This window comes from Rana temporaria, chromosome 5 (assembly GCF_905171775.1).
Source record: "Rana temporaria chromosome 5, aRanTem1.1, whole genome shotgun sequence".
In the NCBI taxonomy this organism is placed as follows: domain Eukaryota; kingdom Metazoa; phylum Chordata; class Amphibia; order Anura; family Ranidae; genus Rana; species Rana temporaria.
Genome location: NC_053493.1, coordinates 269,586,787 through 269,606,159, shown reverse-complemented (window position 1 = coordinate 269,606,159; position 19,373 = coordinate 269,586,787).

Genomic DNA, 19,373 nt, shown 5'->3' with positions numbered 1-19,373 from the left:
GCCATACACAGCTTTTTAATGCGAGTAGTTTTAATTGTGGTTTTAAATGGAAAGCACTATGATTCCTTTATGTTTCTCTTGAATTGGAGTGGTACAAAATATGAAAGGAGGTTTGGATACTTAACCCTTAAGGGGTACAAGCTTGCTTTGACCACGTGAAAACGATAGAGGTGAGCACATACCCATAAGGCCACTCAAGGTAGAAGATCACACAAAGGGGAAAATAACACTGTGGTGTTGTGGATGTGATGTATGATCAACATTGCATATGGGAAGATCTGAGGTTTAAGGATTAATGGACTATTACACATTTGCACTTACATGATTTTAATTATGTTATGTACCAGTATATGTTGGCACAAATTATTTATTCAATAATTTTTTAAAATTTTTGCTGTACTGATGCAAGGTGGGGGTTTGATGCACTCATATAAGTGCATTTTTTTTTCCCTTGGAGCACTGTTGTTTTTATTTTAATGGGGCCATGTAACTAGGACAGGATGGCACCACAATTTTCACAACTTCCATGCTGCTCTTGGACAATCAACATTTACACATTCCATGGTGATTGGATTAAGTTGTCCTAAAATGTGACTATAAATGCTGGGATTTATTCCTAAAACTATAGGAAGTGAAGATGTAGCTTACAGAACAAGTCCATTTGAATGTGATTAACTACTACTGGATGTCTGAAAAGATAGGCTGAAGCCTCGTACACACGACCGAGGAACTCGACGGGCGAAACACATCGTTTTCCTCGTCTAGTTCCTTGTCAAGCTTTCGAGGAACTCGACAAGCCAATTTTCTCCATTCCCGTCAAGGAAATAGAGAACATGCTCTCTTTTTGGCTTGTCGAGTTTCTCGACAGTTTCCTCGACGAAAATGTACACATGACCGGTTTCCTCGGCAAAAAATATCTCCCAGCAAGTTTCTTGCTGGTTTTTGCTGAGAAACTCGGTCGTGTGTACGAGGCCTGAGATAGAGTATTATCAGAGATAGAATAGTATAAAGTCACAGCTACAGGGCTGATTGGTTCAAACAGAGTGAGGAGTCAGTGTTTGGTAATAGGCAAGTTCAGACACAGTCTCACAAAGATTGTCAGAAAAGGGTCTCTGGAGAAAAAGGCCTTTTCAAGATCTTAGGAAATGACAAGCTTTAAAGAGGAAGTAAACCTTAATGGGTTTTATTTCCTCTTTATTTCCCTGCAAAGGTAAAGCATAATGGACTACTATGCATCGCATAGTAGTCCATTATGTGTCACTTACCTGAAACCGAAGCCTGCAATGTCATCGCTGTCCCCTGTTGCAGGAAGCGTCCATTCTTCACCCCTCTTCCTTCCAGGGTCGCAAACTCCGGCTCTGTGACTGGCTGGAGTCGCGTGACGTTACTCCCGTGAATGCACGCAAGAGTCGCCAGTCACTGCATGACCTTCCTTTAGAAATGGCATGATCTCTGTTTCTAAAGTGCGCATGCACTGATGTTTATGCTGCATGCGCTGCGCCGTGGACATTGGCGCTCATCTCTTTTGTAAATATCTCCTAATTAAATAACTTTCTAATTTTAACAGAAACCAAAAAAAGGTAAAACTTTTTTTTATAAAAAACCTCTTTCAAATTCTTTTGTTTATATGGCATAAAAATTATAAAAAAAAAAAGTGATTAAATACCACCAAAAGAAAGCTCTATCTGTCTCAAAAAATCTCATGCACACTGGATGTATTTACAGCTGCTGTTTTTGGCATCAGGTGTTGTGCAATGTGTCCATGCACACATAGGCTGTTATCCGCAGTTTTTGGCAGGGGTGTTTTCTGGCTGGAAAATAAACCCAGAACTAGTTGGTCTTAAGAGGAATTTTTCAGCTGTAAAAACTCTCTAACTCTGATAAAAGCTTAAAAACGTTGAAAAACGCGGCTATTCTGCATTTGTCAGCATTTTTGAGCCATAAGCCTTTATGGGAGTATAGCTTTGAAAAAAAAATGCTAAAAACGCAAAAAAAATCTGAAAAACGCTACTGAAAAAATGCTAAAAAACTCATTCTACAGCTACAGCTTCTACAGCTAACATTACTTGCACTTTTATAATGTCCAGTGTGCAAGAGGTAGATACAATGTTGCATGACTGAAAAAGTAGCTCAAAGATGAAATTTGGCCTAGGCCGGGAAAGATCTGAAAGTGTCTGGTATTGAAATGGTTAAAAACCCTTTGCACTGCCTCTTGCTGTGAGGCTTCCCAGCCCTTCTATATCAAGACAGGTATCCTGGCAAGTAGAATTATGGACCGGGGCAGCCAGGCTGCAGAACCACTCCAAACTCACCCACCAGGTTCCAACAGAGGGATATTACGATCAAAGACTGATCTATTCTCTTCACCTTATATCGTCCCTGGAGCCCACGACTGTCTCAATCTACATTCTAGGTGACAGAAATCTCCCAATCCTCACCCTATGTGCCATTTTAGCCCAAACTCTGTCACACTAAGAAAATAGTTTACAAAATGCTAGCTAGAACATATACCAAAACTGAAGAATTGAAATTTAGCCATTTGGACATTGAAAATGTTAGTATAATTCCCTTGCAGCCCGCTGGAGGAGCTCCATGCATCCATTCTAGATAAATCTATACAGCAAGTGAGTGACCACAAAATTGATATTCTACCATTTTCACAGAGTATAATTGTAGGCTTTTCCATTTCACCTAATAAAGATGGCCATCCAGAAGTGAGTGACTGACCACCAGGGCCCCAAAATAAATTATATTACTTATACTGTGACCCAGGAAATTTTTCATTGGCAGTCAGTCAATTATTTAGAAATTGTAGGCTTTTCTGGTACATTTGCTAAACAAGATGGCAGCCCATCCAAATTCCTGTAAACAGCATTACCAATCCAGTGCAGAAATTAGCGACTGACCTCTCACCCCTCCCCCCCCCCAAAAAAAAAAAATTCTAATGTGCTATCGGATATGGTATTTTTTTTTTTTAAATATAGATAAAAAAGGAAAAGACGTGGAATCAAAATCACAAATTGGTTACTTTCTCAGAGGTACCAGTTACCATTCGTATACATACACCATAAACTGTACCACTCCCAATATTAGTAACTTTAAATGTACCAATGAGAAATAATGTCAATCTACAACTGAGTCTATATATAACATTGTTAATATCACAATTGTTTTATTGTTACATCCTTGATAAGAGCCTAAACTTAAATTAATGAAAATACACAAGTAAGGGTGGGCCAACTCAATATTGAACCCTACGGACTAAGACTGGGATGCCATTAAGATTCATGTGTGTGTAAAGGCAGGCATCCCAATACTTTTGGTAATATAGTGTATGTCACGTGACAATAAGCCATAAATAATATGACTTCAGATGCAGGTTTATATTTATTACAACACCCTAATATGCCTTTTATGGTCATTTTAATCCACCCCTGGGCAGGATTTGTGCAGCATAGTCAGGACTCCAGCAAGGTGAAAGACCTCAGAAGAGTCAGCACTCACAACATTGCTGAAGTGGCGTGGATGCAGAAGACCATCAGGTGAATCAGGATGCTGAATTTCAGCAACAGGAGGATCAGACACAGGCTTTTGTCAGTTTGTGGTTTGAAATGTATACGTCTTAAGTGTTTACGAGGTCTTGGAAATAAATATCCACCCCAGTACACTGAAAAATCTATAGTGGATGGTACGGTTTTCATGTTAGAGACTGTAGGGGTACATACGTTTGTAGATTTAAAAGTTCTTGACTTGCCAAAAAGAAAACTAGAAAAAAATATGTTCCTTTTGTTCTTAGATCCAGACTTCTTGCTTTTTTTATGACCTTCGTAGTCTAATTTGTTAAATGTTAAATGTTCACTACAACTCAACCAATTTTCAGTCTGTTTACTTAAGGTAAAGGCAGGTGGATGCAGATTCTTTGCTTATTCAATTAGTTTCTTAGCACTCTAAAAAAGATTGTGCGCAGTTCACAGCATTACTAACTTAAAATCTCAGAAAGGGTTTGCTGTCATGGTGGCAATGTCCTTCTTCTCCTCATCTCCTAATCTGGTGGTATCTATGATGGCTGTTGCAAGCAGCAGAGTGCTGGTTGAAGGCCAGAAGACTGTAGACTCTTTGGGCCTGAGTAACTTTCACAAATCAATGTGTATAATATGTGTGTCAACAGTGGTAAATGTGTGTCTCTAGCCTGTAACCCCTGTATAAAGCTTTGGGTTTTACTGCATGCTAATAGCAGCTTTCAGCCCTTGGGTGTGCTCTACGGGCTACAGATAGCAAGACGTTAGGTTATTGAGGCAAAATATACATTTGCTAGGCAGAAGGTGGCAGATATATACGATTAAATCAGGTGGCAATTATTCAAAGTAATACCACAGGCGGAAACTTTAGGCAGGTTGCAGACACATAAACATCAGGAAAGGGAGAATGAGTGCTAAAACCCATAACCACAAGGTGCTAGGCAAGGAACAGAGGATAGAAAGCCAAAACTCAGGAAATGAAAAGTCATCAGCCTCAAACATGCAGACATTAACATTTAGCCATAAATGAATCATTCACAGTTAAAGACAATGCTCCCCCTTTTTAAATTGCCTTTGGTCAGTTGTATACCCATTACCCCATTAATAAGACAACCGCCCAACGCGCCAAAAAATTGTAGAACGAACATATCCAAAAATAATAATGTGGTCAATAAGCAAAAAGCACCTTTTCCTATAATATTTTCATCTCAGCACAATGGGGGTAATCCACAAAGATCCGGTGTAACTTAATTTTTCCCATTTAAGTTACACTGCCTTAAAATTTCTACCTAAGTGCCCGATCCACAAAGCACTTATCTAGAATTTTTTGGCTGTGTAACTTAAATTCCGCCGGCGCAAGGCGTTCCTCTTTTCATGGGGGCGATTCCCATTTAAATTAGGCGCGCTCCCGCACCGGCCGTATTGCGCATGCTCGTGACGTCATTTTCCCGACGTGCATAGCGCGAAATTACATTACGCCGAGCTTTGTGGATTGTGACGGGTCAATAAAGTTGCGTCGAGAAAAAAAAAGATACGGCGCGAAAAAAAAAAATCAAAACAAAAAAAAAATCGCGTCGCTGAACAGAAGGGTCTGCTTTTACATGGTGTAAACAGTTTACACTTTGTAAAAGCAGCCCTAATTTGGGGTTTGCAAACTAAAACTTACGGAGAAAAAACGAAGCTGAAAAGCTTTGTGGATCTCCGTAAGTGCTAATTTGCATACCCGAGGCGGCATTTCGACACTAAATGCCCCCAGCGGCGGATGCGGTACTGCATCCTAAGATCCGGCAGTGTAAGTCCCTTACACATGGCGGATCTTCTGCCTAACTATGGGAAACTGATTCTGTGGATCAGTTCCATAGTTAGAAACAGGGATACGACGGTGTAACAGCAGTTACGCCGGCATATCCCTTTTGAGGATCTGGCCCAATATTTTTTAATCTAATCTGTAGATTTTTTTAACAAAAAACCTTCCCTATATGTTAGTCTAAGGCCGCGTACACACGATCGGTCAAAACCGGTGAAAACGGACTGAAGGACCTTTTCATCGATCCAAACCGATCGTGTGTGGGCCCCATCGGTCAGTTAACCTTCGGTCAAAAAAAATGAGAACTTGCTGTAAAATTTAACCAATGGACTGATAACAGATAGGTCAATACCGATCGTTAGTATGCAGAAGAACGTTCTAATTGGATGGACCGATCGTGTGTACAAGGCCTTAGTCCTCCAGAGATGCCGTGTAGCTTAGCTTGTGAATTCTGTAAAACATTGTACCTTTATTAGTATTCTAACTGAAATACAATTTTTCCTGGAAGTCCTAACAATGTGCCCTGCTCAGTTCTTGGTGACAAATATAACCACTTCCTTCTAACAAATAACCTTTATTGTCTGTAATCTGGTGTAAGTGGTACGTGGTCTCCAAAAATACTGTGTGTGGTATTCCTCGTGGCCACTGGTAAATTGTATTTGCTTACTGCTGACAAATGAAACATGAGGCCCTATGGTTACTAGACAGATCAAGGAGCAAAGAACCAGTTTCAGGTAACCCACAGTAATCTTTGGGATATGGAATTAACTTTGAACTGGTGTAACTTCACTACAGTGGATTCCAAATTGTTTAATATGGGCTATTGGACATGTAGCCCTTTTTTTCTGGGGGGGGGGGGTATGACAAACGGCCCACCCAAAACAGGATATTGTGCTAAACCTGTAGCTAAATAAGAGAACCAGAACCTTTACTAAATGGAACTGTGGGTTTTACAATAAAGTTGGCAATTGCTCCATCCAGGGCAGGGCCTCTGTGAGCAGAGGAGATTCCCTTCCTGGGAGATTAATCAGTAGTCTAATCAAAGTAACAGGCAGCAGAGGAACTACTGCAATCAGCATATAATATAAACCCTAAATACATAGATGCACAAAAGTATGGAAATAAAACTAGCTTTATATAGGGAAAGAATAATAATGCTGCATACAAACAGATACAGGACAAGAGTCCTGATGGAATTGTGTATATATTCCCAGGTATATATAGTTATTAAGGATACCTCCAGATGAACGTTGCAGCAAAGTTTAGCTACAGGGGCTATTGAGGATGATCGCAATATGGCATTCATCTTTGTGTTAGAGAGCTGAAGACAAAATCACCGGTGATGGGTAGATCCTTCAACTGTTTTCCAACCAGCCTGAAAGGCAGCTTCTCACACAAACTGTTGTGTTCCACTGGAACTTAGAGCCACCTATCTACTCTAAGGCCGCATACACACGGTCGGTCAAAACCGATGGAAACGGACTGAAGGACCGTTTCATCGGTCCAAACCGATGGTGTGTGGGCCCCATCAGTCAGTTATCCTTCGTTCAAAAATTGTAAAACTTGCTTTAAAATTGAACCGATGGACGCCTAACCGATAGGTCAAAACCGATGGTTAGTATGCAAAAGCATCGGTTAAAAACCCGCGCATGCTCAGAATCAAGTCGACGCGTGCTTGAAAGCATTGAACTTCATTTTTCTCAGCACGTCGTTGTGTTTTACGTCACCGCGTTGGACTCGATCGTTTTTTTAATTGATGGTGTGTAGGCACATCAGACCATCAGTCAGCTTCATCGGTTAACCGATGAGAACGGTCCTTCGGACCATTCTCATCGGATGAACTGATCGTGTGTACGCGGCCTTAGTCCCTAGTAGTTTCTAATCTGTTAAGCAACTGGACCTCCAACTACCAGAAATGGTTGTCGGATGCCTAACATGGCTCTAGGCTATTTTGGTTATTGAGCACCAAGCTAAACTAGCTATAGAATTCCATACCAGAAGGGACAAGGTTAACTAAAATAACAGGAGCTGTATATAAATTATATTGCACCAATACAGGTTTATACATTGATATACTGGAAGGTGACCACTACATACAGTAGCACAGACCAAGCTATCTGTCACTGTGCATGTGAGATAATAACAATAGGACAGAAAGATACTATATCTGTCACATGAATTCAGCTACACACTCAAGAAGTTATGAACAGCTGCAGTTAGACTATTAGGACATATGAATACTTACATAATATCTCGTCTGGCCTGGATTTAGCAGCATGAACAGGACATGTAGCTAAGACTTTCTCTAACTCTTTCAACTTCTTCCTGATGGGGTTTTTAAAACCAGCCACCCAGGGAGAGAAAGTGCTAATACATATGTATACATAATATTCAGTGGCAGCTGGTGTTTTATTTTTTTGGGGGGGGGGCAGCAAACAACCACTCCCTCCGGCGGCCGGCAGCACCTCAAACCCCCCAGCCCCCCCTGCCCACTCACTGTCTTACCCCATCTAGGTGGCAGTTGGCAGGTATCGGCCAGTGGGCATCGGCAAAGGGATCAGCCAGCGGGATCGGGCATCGGCAGCGGGATCAGATATTGGCAGCGGGATCAGGCATCGGAAGGGGGATTGGGCATTGGCAGCAAGATCTGACATCGGGCATCCGCAGCAGGATCGAGCAGTGGGAATCTCTTCCATTGCTCCATCTTGGCGGCTGTGCGCCTCCTCCCCTCCTCCAATAGGATCGGTTGTCCTAAGCCATTTGGCTGACAGATCTCAAAAGCCGCTTCCTGATTGGCTGGGAGGATGATCAGTGTTACAACAGCAAATTAATCGCTTTTGTAACACACCTGGGTGGGCTCCATTCGCATTCTATGTGCCCTGAGCCTACCCTATTTTGAAGCGTATTAGAGACTCTGGTTCTAATCAGGTGCTTCAAACCCCCCACATTGGAATCCATGCGCCCGGTGTCCTGAAAGGGGTCGGACGCATAGATGGGGGGGCAGTGCCCGTGCGCCCTTAATGGAACGGGCCGCCCCTAATAATATTAGCAGCCAACAGTAGAAGATAGGAGATCTCTACACACATAAAGTGAAAGCATGGTGTATTTTCAAAATCAATAGGGAACATCTAGGAGTATTAATTGTCTCTAAGCTCTGAAAAATGCAACCTGCACCCTGAAAATTGTACTTTTTGTCTATAATTTCTCCTGAAGAATAGCACTGTACTTCCTGGTATGTTAGGGTGCCCAGACACTCCCGTGCTTACAGATTTATAACTGTCTATCTGCAGTTTGATATCTAAAGCTAAGTTTACAAATTTGGCAGACCTTGTCACCCGTCTAATCCGCGGTGGATCACTTTCCAGAGGCGTTTCATAGGCGGTGAGGAGGCAATATGTCAATTCCTTACCTTCTGTTAAACCCTGTAAAACCCACATTACTGTGCCGAAAACATATGCATTGCATGTGTTAGTGAGGTGTAGGGGCTTGTGTGGTGACAAGTGGAACTGCACTCATTAATGCCTAGAACCATGTCAGGGAGCTGACAGTCAACACTGAGGCAGATCTCCTAAGCTTAGAAGTGAGCTGCAACTGCACTGTTAACTATTTGCAATCTGTGGCTGACTGCATTACACTGATGACACTTCAGACACTCTTATGCATAGAGGATATCACTTCCCAGGTGTGCAGTACTTTTTGAGGCCAGTACTGCTGAGCCTGTACCGTGTTCTACTAATCCAGTAATTTATATTATCTCCCCCCCAGTGACCATCCCACGGTTGCTATGGAATACAGGAAAAACTCTCCTTCCTTCTCCACCCACCGTGCTTGCTTCTGTTCTCCCAAAGTACCTCATACATTTCTCCCGTGACTCCAGGCTGGGTCCCTAGGCACTCTTTGCTGTGGGTCCAGTCCCAAAGAGTGGGGAACCAGCTGCCAGTGGCGATGCAAAGCACTTAATCCCTCCATTACCAGAGTAACCATCATCTTTGGCAGTCACCCATCTGCTGGCCGATTGGGCGCCTTGCATGTAACACAAGCAATGTAGACCTTAACAAAAGCACATTAACTTCCACTGGACAGTACTCTGTGTGTTAGACCCAGGTATTGTATCTTCCTCCAGCTCAGCCCCTTTGTTGTGTTGCACACCCTGTTCTTTATATGCACTGTGCATGCACCCCTTTAAGATACTTTAGACCAGGCAAGTAAACAAACAAGATCCTTTACTGAGGTAGTTGCTGATAACGGTACAGTTCTCACAAAGGAGTTTCAACACAATTCCTATACAAAGCTCTTCTAACATCCATAGAGTGTGCATACCTTAGGCAGAAGGAAAGTCCATGAAGCAGTCCTTTTTAAGGCAAAAGTCCATTTGGGCAATAATCCACAGGCGGCACTAGAAGTTCCTTAAGCCTATTTGTGTTATGATTGTGCTAGGCAGACGTGAAGTGCAGGTGAAATGTAAAAATAATGCAGCTTTAAATTCCAGACTGAACTTTTAATTTTAATCAGCTAATTACATTCCATATGCATTAAAATACAATGTGTGCAAAGTCTTAAGCCCTGTACACACGATTGGTTTGTTTGATGAAAACGGACCGATGGACCGTTTTCATCGGACAAACCGATCGTGTGTGGGCCCCATCGGTTTGTTTTCCATCGGTGAAAAAATATAGAACATGTTTTAAAAATGTCCTATGGATAAAAAAACGATAGAAAAAAAACGATTGTCTGTGTGGAAGTCCATCGGTCAAAAATCCATGCATGCTCAGAATCAAGTCGACGCATGCTCGGAAGCATTGAACTTAATTTTTCTCAGCACGTCGTAGTGTTTTACGTCACCGCGTTTGGACACGGTCGGATTTTTGACTGATGGTGTGTAGGCAAGACTGATGAAAGTCAGCTTCATCGGATATCCGACGAAAAAATCCATCAGATTAGATTCCATCAGGTATCCGATCGTGTGTACAGGGCTTTACAGTTTGTTTTCATTAAAAAGCATTTCTCTTATCTTCCATGGACGAACACAGCTCCTTAAATCTTGACAAGTGGGTTATGTTCCCTGTTTACAGGAGAGGACTAGGCAGAAACATGTTAAATGGTTAAATACATGTTACATTAACAGAGTTAAACAGCCCCGCCCAGGGGGCGGTCCCTCCAGACATAACCCTCCTTACTACAGAATGCAGCCTCAGTTTCGTTCTGCCTAGCAAAGGAGGACGTATGGCTCCCTTTGGGCCCAGCGCCCTGAGGAAAAGATTTTATTTTATTTTTGTTTTGTCTTTTTGACTTCTATCAACTGTCGGCTGAGAGACAGGCTGGATATTATAGATTCTTGTAGTCTTCTCAGTTCAGCCAGCGAGCGTGAGCACACCTTTGCAAAGAGGCTGGGTCTGCCACGACATGCCCCAGGACTCCTGGGTTGGCCAGTGAGCTTTGCTCCAAGGTCCGCACATGACCGGGCTGTGGTGTTGTCTCACTCACAGTGGACTGGGCCGACGGCTACCTCCATTGCGGTTGTACGCCTGTCTGGAATGCGTCAGTGAGTCGTCGCGTGGACGGGTGAGTACAGTCCCTCCCTCTTAGGGGGGGTGGTACAGCTGAGCATTTCTGGGGTTTGGGTATCCTCCCTTCCCTGCTCCCTTTTTTCCCTCTGCTGTTTTACAATTGCTGTGGGGGGGGGCCCTGGTTGAGGGGACTGTGCACCTGGCCTATGTTTATTTTACTGCTGGGGGTCCGCTTTTCTGGACGTTTTGGGGTGCTGGGCAGCCTTTCTAGGCTTTCCCCTTTTGAAATTCTGTGTTTTGCCACCGTACTGGCAGCACTGGCGCCATTTTTTGGTGGATTTTGGGTTTCGATTGAAAATCCCATTGTTGGCCATTTTGTTGTAGCCACTCCATGAGGCTCCATATGCTGCGCTCGGCGGCCATCTTGCCTGAGTCCTCGGCCTCTAGTGTTGATTCCTACGGCACGCAGCGCCGTTCTCCTCACACAGCACCTTACAGCTTCCTCAGGGTTTTCTCCTCACACACACAGAGGTGTGCGGGACACAGGCAGTGGCGCTGAGCAGTCTCCTCTGGTGTGGTGAGTCCCCTGGACCCCAACACCCCCCCCCCCTGGGTCAGCGCAGCAGGCGTGGGTTTTTTTTTCTCTTCAGTCTACTGGGCCCTGGGAGTTTTAAATAATGGAGTCAGTGTAGCTCAGTTTATATGTAAGGACAGGTGCTGCATGCACCTACATGTTATATGCATTATGTAAATGTTCTTAAGCTATGGAGTCAGTATCTGGGTCTTTCCCCAACATGCTGGTGATGGCACCTGGGATTCCCACAGAGGCTTTATTATTGGTCCTGGACACTTTTGTGCCAGGGTGGGGGCGGACTGCGGACGGGCGGGGGTTAAAAAGAGTGCCCCCCCCCCCGGGGAATGCTCTGTAATGGAGCCGTGGACCAGATACCTGGGTCGTGCAGGATAAGGCATTATGGGTGCGCTTCTCACTGCTGTACGGGACTCTCTTCAGCTGGTTAGTGGAGCTGGATTTCCGCCGAGGGCTCGTCTTTTTTGGTTCACATTTCAGACCGCTCAGTGTAGGTTTTTTCCTTCTGTGCCCTTCTTTGATAATTTCTTAGATGCAGACTGAGAAAAGCCGCTGAGGGCTTTTGTAGTCCCTCACCGCCGGGCAGTTCAGTGCCCCTTTGAGGAGAGCCCTTTCAAGAGGTGGGCTTCTTTTCCGGTGGTGGACCCTCCGGGTGTCATGTATAGGTGACCATTCTCCCTATTGCGGGGACCCCCCCCTTGTATGGATCTGACTTATAGCAGATCCGAAGTATTGCCCCTTTCCATGTTTCCATGCTGGGATCTGACTGGCAGCCTATTGTGGCCGCTACTCTGGGGTCTCAGTCACTCACGGAGTGAGCATTTTGCACCAGACAGTGGAGGAGCGCGACTCTCCCCTGAAGTTATTAGACTAGCAGACTAGCTGGTCCAGAGCCTCATATAGGTTATGCACACGGGGATGTAGTGGTTAACTCCATTACCTGGGAAGAATCTGACACCAATCTGCCTGGAGCTTGCATTGTCGCTCCCTGTATCTGTGTGGGTTTCCTCCGGGTACTCCGGTTTCCTCCAAGGGTGTGTGCATACACCTACTTAATATTCATACACACTATGTGTGTGTATTATTTATGGGAAACCTTCCCAGGTCGTCAAAGGCCCAGCTGGGGGTCTAATCCGTCCCTGGGTGCGTAAGCGATCACGCCAGCACCCAAATCCTGTCAATGTACGTAGCCTTCCCTTCCTGTCTCTAGGTGGGGGGGGCAGCTTGCAGGTTCACAATTCGGTAAAACCTTCCTGCTCTCCGACCAGTGGGTCTGCGAGGTGGTCTCTTCGGAGTACTAGATAGGGTTTCCTCCTATCCACAGAACAAAGTTCTTTCCTCGTGTCTTCCTCTCCCGGCCCGTCGGTCTGCCTTGGGCAGTGTGGGACTTGCTAAGCTGCGGGGTAGTTTTACTTTTCCTGCAGGACGGGACAGCGAGGTTTTACCTTGTTGGCTACTTGGACGACTTTTTTCTGAGAGCAACTTTTGTCTCAGACCTAGTGGATGTGTTATTCCCATTCGGCCCCACCGAAGATTCGGGTGGGTGTTAAACACCAGAAGGTGTAACTCAGTGGCAGCAAGCCCGCCTTCCATGCGTGTGACCCAGGGTTCAAATCCTGGGCATGCTAGGTTCTGACTCAGCGTTGGAGTATCTAGGGTTGACCCGGACTCTTCAGTGGCGAAGGTCCTTCTTCCCCTGGAGAAATTGCAGACTCTTCAGTCTGTGGTGAAGGTATTGGCATCACACAATCGGTCTTCTCTCCGGGCACCTGCGGGTCCAGAGCCTGTGGGTAGCCTCCTTCAAGGCGGTACTGTATGCCCAGTTCCACACTTGTTTTTTTCTGGGGGAAATACTGTCCAGTTGTTAAAAATCGATTGTCTCTGAAATCATTAGATTCCCGTGTGCCACCTAGTCAGAGTATTTCTGAGTTGGTGACAGGGATCCCTGACTCCTCGGTCCGGGAAGTTTTTTTCTTCCTTCCAGTGGTCGATATTTACGATGGATGTCAGCCTCAAGGGTTGTGGGCCTGGGGGGTCCCGTCGGGTCTGAGTCGCTGGACTTGTGTGGATCTGCGACCACACCTCCCTGTATGTGGCGGCTCTCGTCTGGCCTCGGTAGTTACCCAGGGTCGGGCCTGGCTAGGGCCTGGGTGGGTGACCGCCTGGGTCCACCAGGTGCTGTGGACCCTGTCTACCGGTCTTTGTCCTATTTTAGGCGATCAGGCTATGTTTCTAATCGTGGTCGAGGAGGTTGCAAGGTCGTCCGATCTGATTTCAGCCGGACAACACCACGGCAGTGATTTCGGTCTACCTTCAGGTATACCAGCGGGCGGGCCACTGGAGTCGCCAGATGCTGGACCAGGGTGTCTGGTCTTTGTGCTGGGCTCCCTTGCAGGTGACCCTCACAGGGCATTGATCACCTGGCCGCTCGTCTCCACCACAAGGGTGTCAAAGCTAGTGGCCAGGTCTGGTGATATGGTGCAGACACGTCAGTCGCGCTGGTGGCCCTGTGGGGTCTGTATCGGCAATTTTTTTGCCGTTCCACCATTGTAGTGCTTCCTCGGCTGCTCCACAGTGTGAAGGCTTAGGAGATCCCGATGTTTTTAATCGCTCCAGCTTGGCCTTGGCATCCTTGGTTCGTCTACCCTGGCGGTTGCCAGGGCGGGAGGTACCTCTGTCTCGAGGTCCCATGTTTTCATCCTGTTGTACAGTCACTGACTTGCTCAACATGGCTATTGGAAGCCGGACTTTAAGAGACTGGGTTCTGTCAGACTCGGTCATCTCAACCATGCTGAGGGCACGGTAGTCTTCTTCCGGAGGATCTACCGTCACACCTGGCAGGCCTACTTCTCTTGGTGCGAAGGGATGGAGTGACGTCCACAGGCGTACTCGGTGTCCAGGGTCCTGCTGTTTTTACAGCTTGGAGTGGTTCTAAAAACAGATTTCAGCCTTGGCTGTGGTCTTTCAGTGGTCTTTTTGCGGCCCTTTCCCTGATGGGTCCCCTTTTTGTGTGCAGGGGGTTTGTTATATACTTTCCCCTCTTGGCCCATCTCTCCCCCCATGAGTTTTGTGGCCCTTTAGTGGCCTTTACCTCTGTTAGAGGGGTTTCTGAGTTGGCGGTCTTGTCTTGTCTTGCAAGCCGCCATGCTTGATCCTCCATAAGGTTTAGGTGGTGGTGCACCCGCAACCTTTCCTTCATCCGAAGGTGGTTTCGGCCTTTCGCAGGAATAAGGACATTGTTTTTCCATCCTTCTGTCCTCAGCCCGCCCATCCTACAGAGGTTGCCTTTCATACTTTCGGCGTGGTACGCGCTTCGCGGGTGTACCAGCCTGCTACGGCTCAGTTTCGGAGTTCTGACTCTCTTTTGTGTCGGTGTCTGCTCCACAAAAGGGCCTGGCGGTCTTGTCGACCACCATTTCTCGGTGGATCAGGTAGGCTATCATACAGGCCTATGCTCTTAAGGGACGGGCTCCCTTTCTGGTCACGGCACTTTCGACCAGGGCAATTGGTGCTTCCTGGGTTTTTTTCCGACATCATGCGTCGGTCTCACAGGTATGCGAGGCGGCGACTTGCTCATCCGTTCACGGTTTTTCCAGAATTTACATGGTTGCTGTGAGTGCATCTTCTGATGCTTCTTTCGGCCGCTAGTTTTTGCAGGCGGCTGTTTAAAGTTGCACCTCCTCCGTTGTGGAGCTCTGCTTATTTTGGGGTGAAATTAAAAATGGTTTTACTGATGTATTTCCCACCCCTCATTTTTGACACTGCTTGGGGACGTCCCACTTGTCAAGATTTAAGGAGCTGTGTCCATCCATGGACGATAACAGAAAATAGGATTTTTTGTACTCACCGTAAAATCCTTTTCTCTGAATCCATGTACGGACAGAGCTCCCACCCCTCCTTTTTAGGTTTGTACTGCTTGTTACGAACTGAGGCTGCATGCTGCAGTGAGGAGGGTTATGTCTGGAGGGACCGCCCCCTGTGCGGGGCTGTTCAACTCTGTTAATGTAACATGTATTTAACCATTTAACATGTTTCTGCCTAGTACTCTCCTGTAAACAGGGAACATAACCCACTTGTCAAGATTTAATGAGCTGTGTCCATCCATGGACTCAGAGAAAAGGATTTTACAGTGAGTACAAAAAATCCTATTATCCTCGGGAGAAAGGACTTTCCCCTCCCAGCATACTGCAAAGAGGAGCCCTTGCTTTGTGTGGTCTCTCTGCAGAGGTCAAAGATGACCTCTTTTAAGTCAGAACTAGAGCTCTTCACGCAGCTGGGAGCATGAGCTTTGCTCATGCAGAGCTATAGGTCTGACCCAGCAGGGGGTGTTTTGGACTTCTGCAGAGAGATCACTGCTAACAAACAGAGAGTAAAGGGCTTTTTTTACGGCATGCTGACAAGGGACTGTGCGGTTGCTTTTGGAGATTGAGCCTGTGGATGCAGTAGAGACTTTGGTTGCAGTGGTGACTGGGCTACGGGTTCATCGGAGACCAGAGTGAAAAAATTGAGTAACAGCCCTTAGGTTTGGGTGAATTTAAATTAAATTGTGGCACCTCACAAAGTATTGCATCAAAAATTGTAATTACACGCCCCTGTTAAACAGGGGTAGAAAGATTGGGCCTTAGGCACTGATGCTGGTGCCACGACACTGCAACCCCTCACAGATACCCTAGTTGGATCGCAGGAATGAGCCCGCTGCAAAGTATTGCATCAAAAATTCTAATTACACGCCCCTGTTAAACAGGGGCATAAAAATTGGGCCTTAGCCACTGGTGGCGGTGGCCAGAACCAAAAATGTTCTTACAAGCTATCAGCATGATCATTGAGGAGGAAAAGGATAGTCACTCAGCATCAGCATAGGCAGTCTTGAAGGGATCTGACATTTAAAAAAAAATTACTCAGTTACATCAGCATCAGGTGCTTGGTAGCTGGTGGTGATCCAAGCCTGATTCATTTTTATGAAGGTCAGTCGATCGACCGAGTCGGTGGAGAGGCGCAGCCTGTGATCGGTTACAAAGCCTCCAGCAATACTGAATGTGCGTTCTGAAAGAACGCTGGATGCAGGACAAGCCAGTAGCTCAAGTGCAAGCTCTGGCCAGGGATCCATCCTCAAGACCCAGTAAGCCAGAGGATTTTTGGTGGGAAAGGTGTCCGAGTCTGATCTTGCCCCTAGGTATTCCCACACCATGTAAAACAGACGCTGGCGATGGTTGCTGGAACCGGTCATACCTTGGGGCTGCAGACTAAAAAATTGTCTGAACGCATCGGTCAGACGGCCACCTTCTCCACCGCTCCTTCTGTGACTGACCGAAGCCTAAGCAACATGTTGTCCAGGACCTGGGAACGCGTTGCACAGACCTTTCTGCAAGGCCTCCCGAAGATGTTTTCTTCTGCTCCCTCTGCGCCGGCAGGATAAGGTCCGCAACCTTATTCTTGTAAAGTGGATCAAGGAGAGTTGACAGCCAGTAATGATCCCTCTCCTTGATAGCACAAATACGAGGATCCTTCCGCAGGCTTTGCAGGATCAGGGAGGCCATACAACGTAGGTTTGCTGAGGCATTCGGTGCGGAGTCCTCTGGGTCACTGAGGATGACAGGATCGGCAGCCACCTCATCCCAGCCACGTACAAGTCCATGGGTTCCTTGGGACTGTAATTGATCCCTTGAAGACTGCTGCTGATGCTGAGTGCTAGGCTCCACCTCCATGCTGACACAATCCTCCTCCTCCTCCTCCTCCTCTTCCTGTGTGATAGGCGGGCAAGCAGGAACACTGTCTGGATAATGGGGGCCTTGAGAGGTAAGGAAGTCCTCCTCTTCCTCCCTCTGTTCTGCCTCAAGGGCCCTGTCCATTATTCCACGCAGCGTGTGCTCCAACATGTGAATAAGAGCACTGTCACTGCTCACCATCCTTGTGGCCTCCTCAAATCCTCCATCCCTGATCATGGCCCACTGGCATGGGGGAAAAAACCAAGCTCCCCTGACCTAGTTCTGCTGCCATATTGGCACAGGTACTCATTGATTTCCCTCTGCTGCGTGTGCAGCCGCTGCAGCATGGCCAACGTAGAGTTCCACCTGGTGGGCATGTTACAGATTAGGCGGTTCTTGGGCAGGTTGTATTCCCTTTGGAGGTCTGCCAGCCGAGCACTGGCATTATATGACCATTCCTGGCCTGCTTCAGGACATTCTGTAAGCAGGGGTAACTGCCCAAGAACCACTGCACCACCAAATTGAGGACATGAGCAAAACAGAACATAGGGGTCAGTTGTCCCTGTCACAGGGCGGAGAGGAGGTTGGTGCCATTGTCGCAAACCACCATTCCTGGCTTAAGCTGGCGTAGGGTCAACCACCTCTAAGCCTGCCCCTGCAGAGCTAACAGAACCTCCGGCCCAGTGTGGCTCCTGTCCCCCAAGCACACCAGCTCAAGCACCGCATGGCATCTCTTTGCCTGCGTACCTGCGTAGCCCCTTGAACACCTACGGAGCACCGCTGGTTCTGAGGACACATCAGCACAGGAAGAGGCCACAGAGGAAGAAGAGGAGGGGGTGGAGGAGAGAGGTGTGTCACAACCAGTAGTAGCATTTTGGAGGCGTGGTGGCGGAACAACCTCCAACACTACTGTACCTTGTCCTGCATCCTTCCCAGCTGCCAGCAGAGTCACCCAATGCGCCGTGAAAGATAGGTAACGTCCCTGTTCATGCCTGCTGGACCATGAGTCAGCGATAATATGCACCTTACCACTGACCGCCCTGTCCAGCAAGGCATGAACATTGCCTTCCACATGGCGGTAGAGAGCCGGAATCACCTTCCGTGAGAAAAAGTGGCGTTTGGGAACTTGCCACTGAGGTACCGCACATTCCACAAACTCACGGAAGGGGGCAGAATCTACCAACTGAAAGGGCAGCAGTTGAAGTGCTAGCAATTTAGCTAAGCTAGCATTCAACCGCTGGGCATGTGGATGGCTGGGAGAGAGCTTCTTTCGGCGCTGCAGCAGCTGGGGCAGAGAAATTTGCCTGGTACAATCTGCCATCGTTGTACCAATAGTACATTGCCAGCATGTACTAGGCTGTGACACACCTAATTCTACACCTTCAGTCCTATCAGTGCAGGCTTCAGAGAGGACTGAGGGTATAGTGGGGTTGGAGATCCCAGCTGATGAGGGGCAAGGGGAGGTCCGCTTTGTTCTTTGGGGTGGTCTTTGAGGTACGCTTGCCAACCAACTGCATGGCAGCTCTACATACAGTATGTCTGGTCAAGCATGTGGTGCCCAAGCGGGTGATGTTTTGGCCACGCGAGATACACTTCAGACATATGTTGCAAATAGCAGCGGTGCGATCTGATGCACTAGTCTCAAAAAAGGCCCACACCAAAGAACTTAAACTGGCCCCTGGAGGGCATCCCGCCTTGTTGGAGATGTGCCTGTGCCTCCTCCTCCTCTCTCCTATCTGGCACCCACGTAGAGTCAGTGACCTCATCATCCGCTCCCTCCTCATCACTGTAGAAAACCTGGCAGTATGCTGCAGCTGGAGAAACATGACTACCAGATTACTTTCCTTCTAAGGCACCCCCTCTCTCTGGGCTCACGTTACTGCCTTCCTCTATCTGTGTACCATCATCGGAGCCTTCAAAACGCTGCGCATCCTCATGCAGCATGTACACAACACTGTGGTCAAACAGTTCGGGGGACTCCTCAGGAGGACATGGTGGGGCTAGGGAAGGAGTGACTGATGCCATTGAGCATATGGAAGAGGATGCCTTGGGTGAGAGAGGATGAGGAGGATGAGGACGGCTTGGTCATCCACTCTTCCAAGTCTTCGGCATGTTGCGGCTCAACACGGCCAGCTGCCGAAAAAAAAGGACGAGCGTGTCAAAAGGCCACGTGCTAATGAGGATGCACCGTGTCCACGACCAGCCTGCTTGCCCTCGTGACTCTCTGCCTTTCCTTGTTGTCCTTCC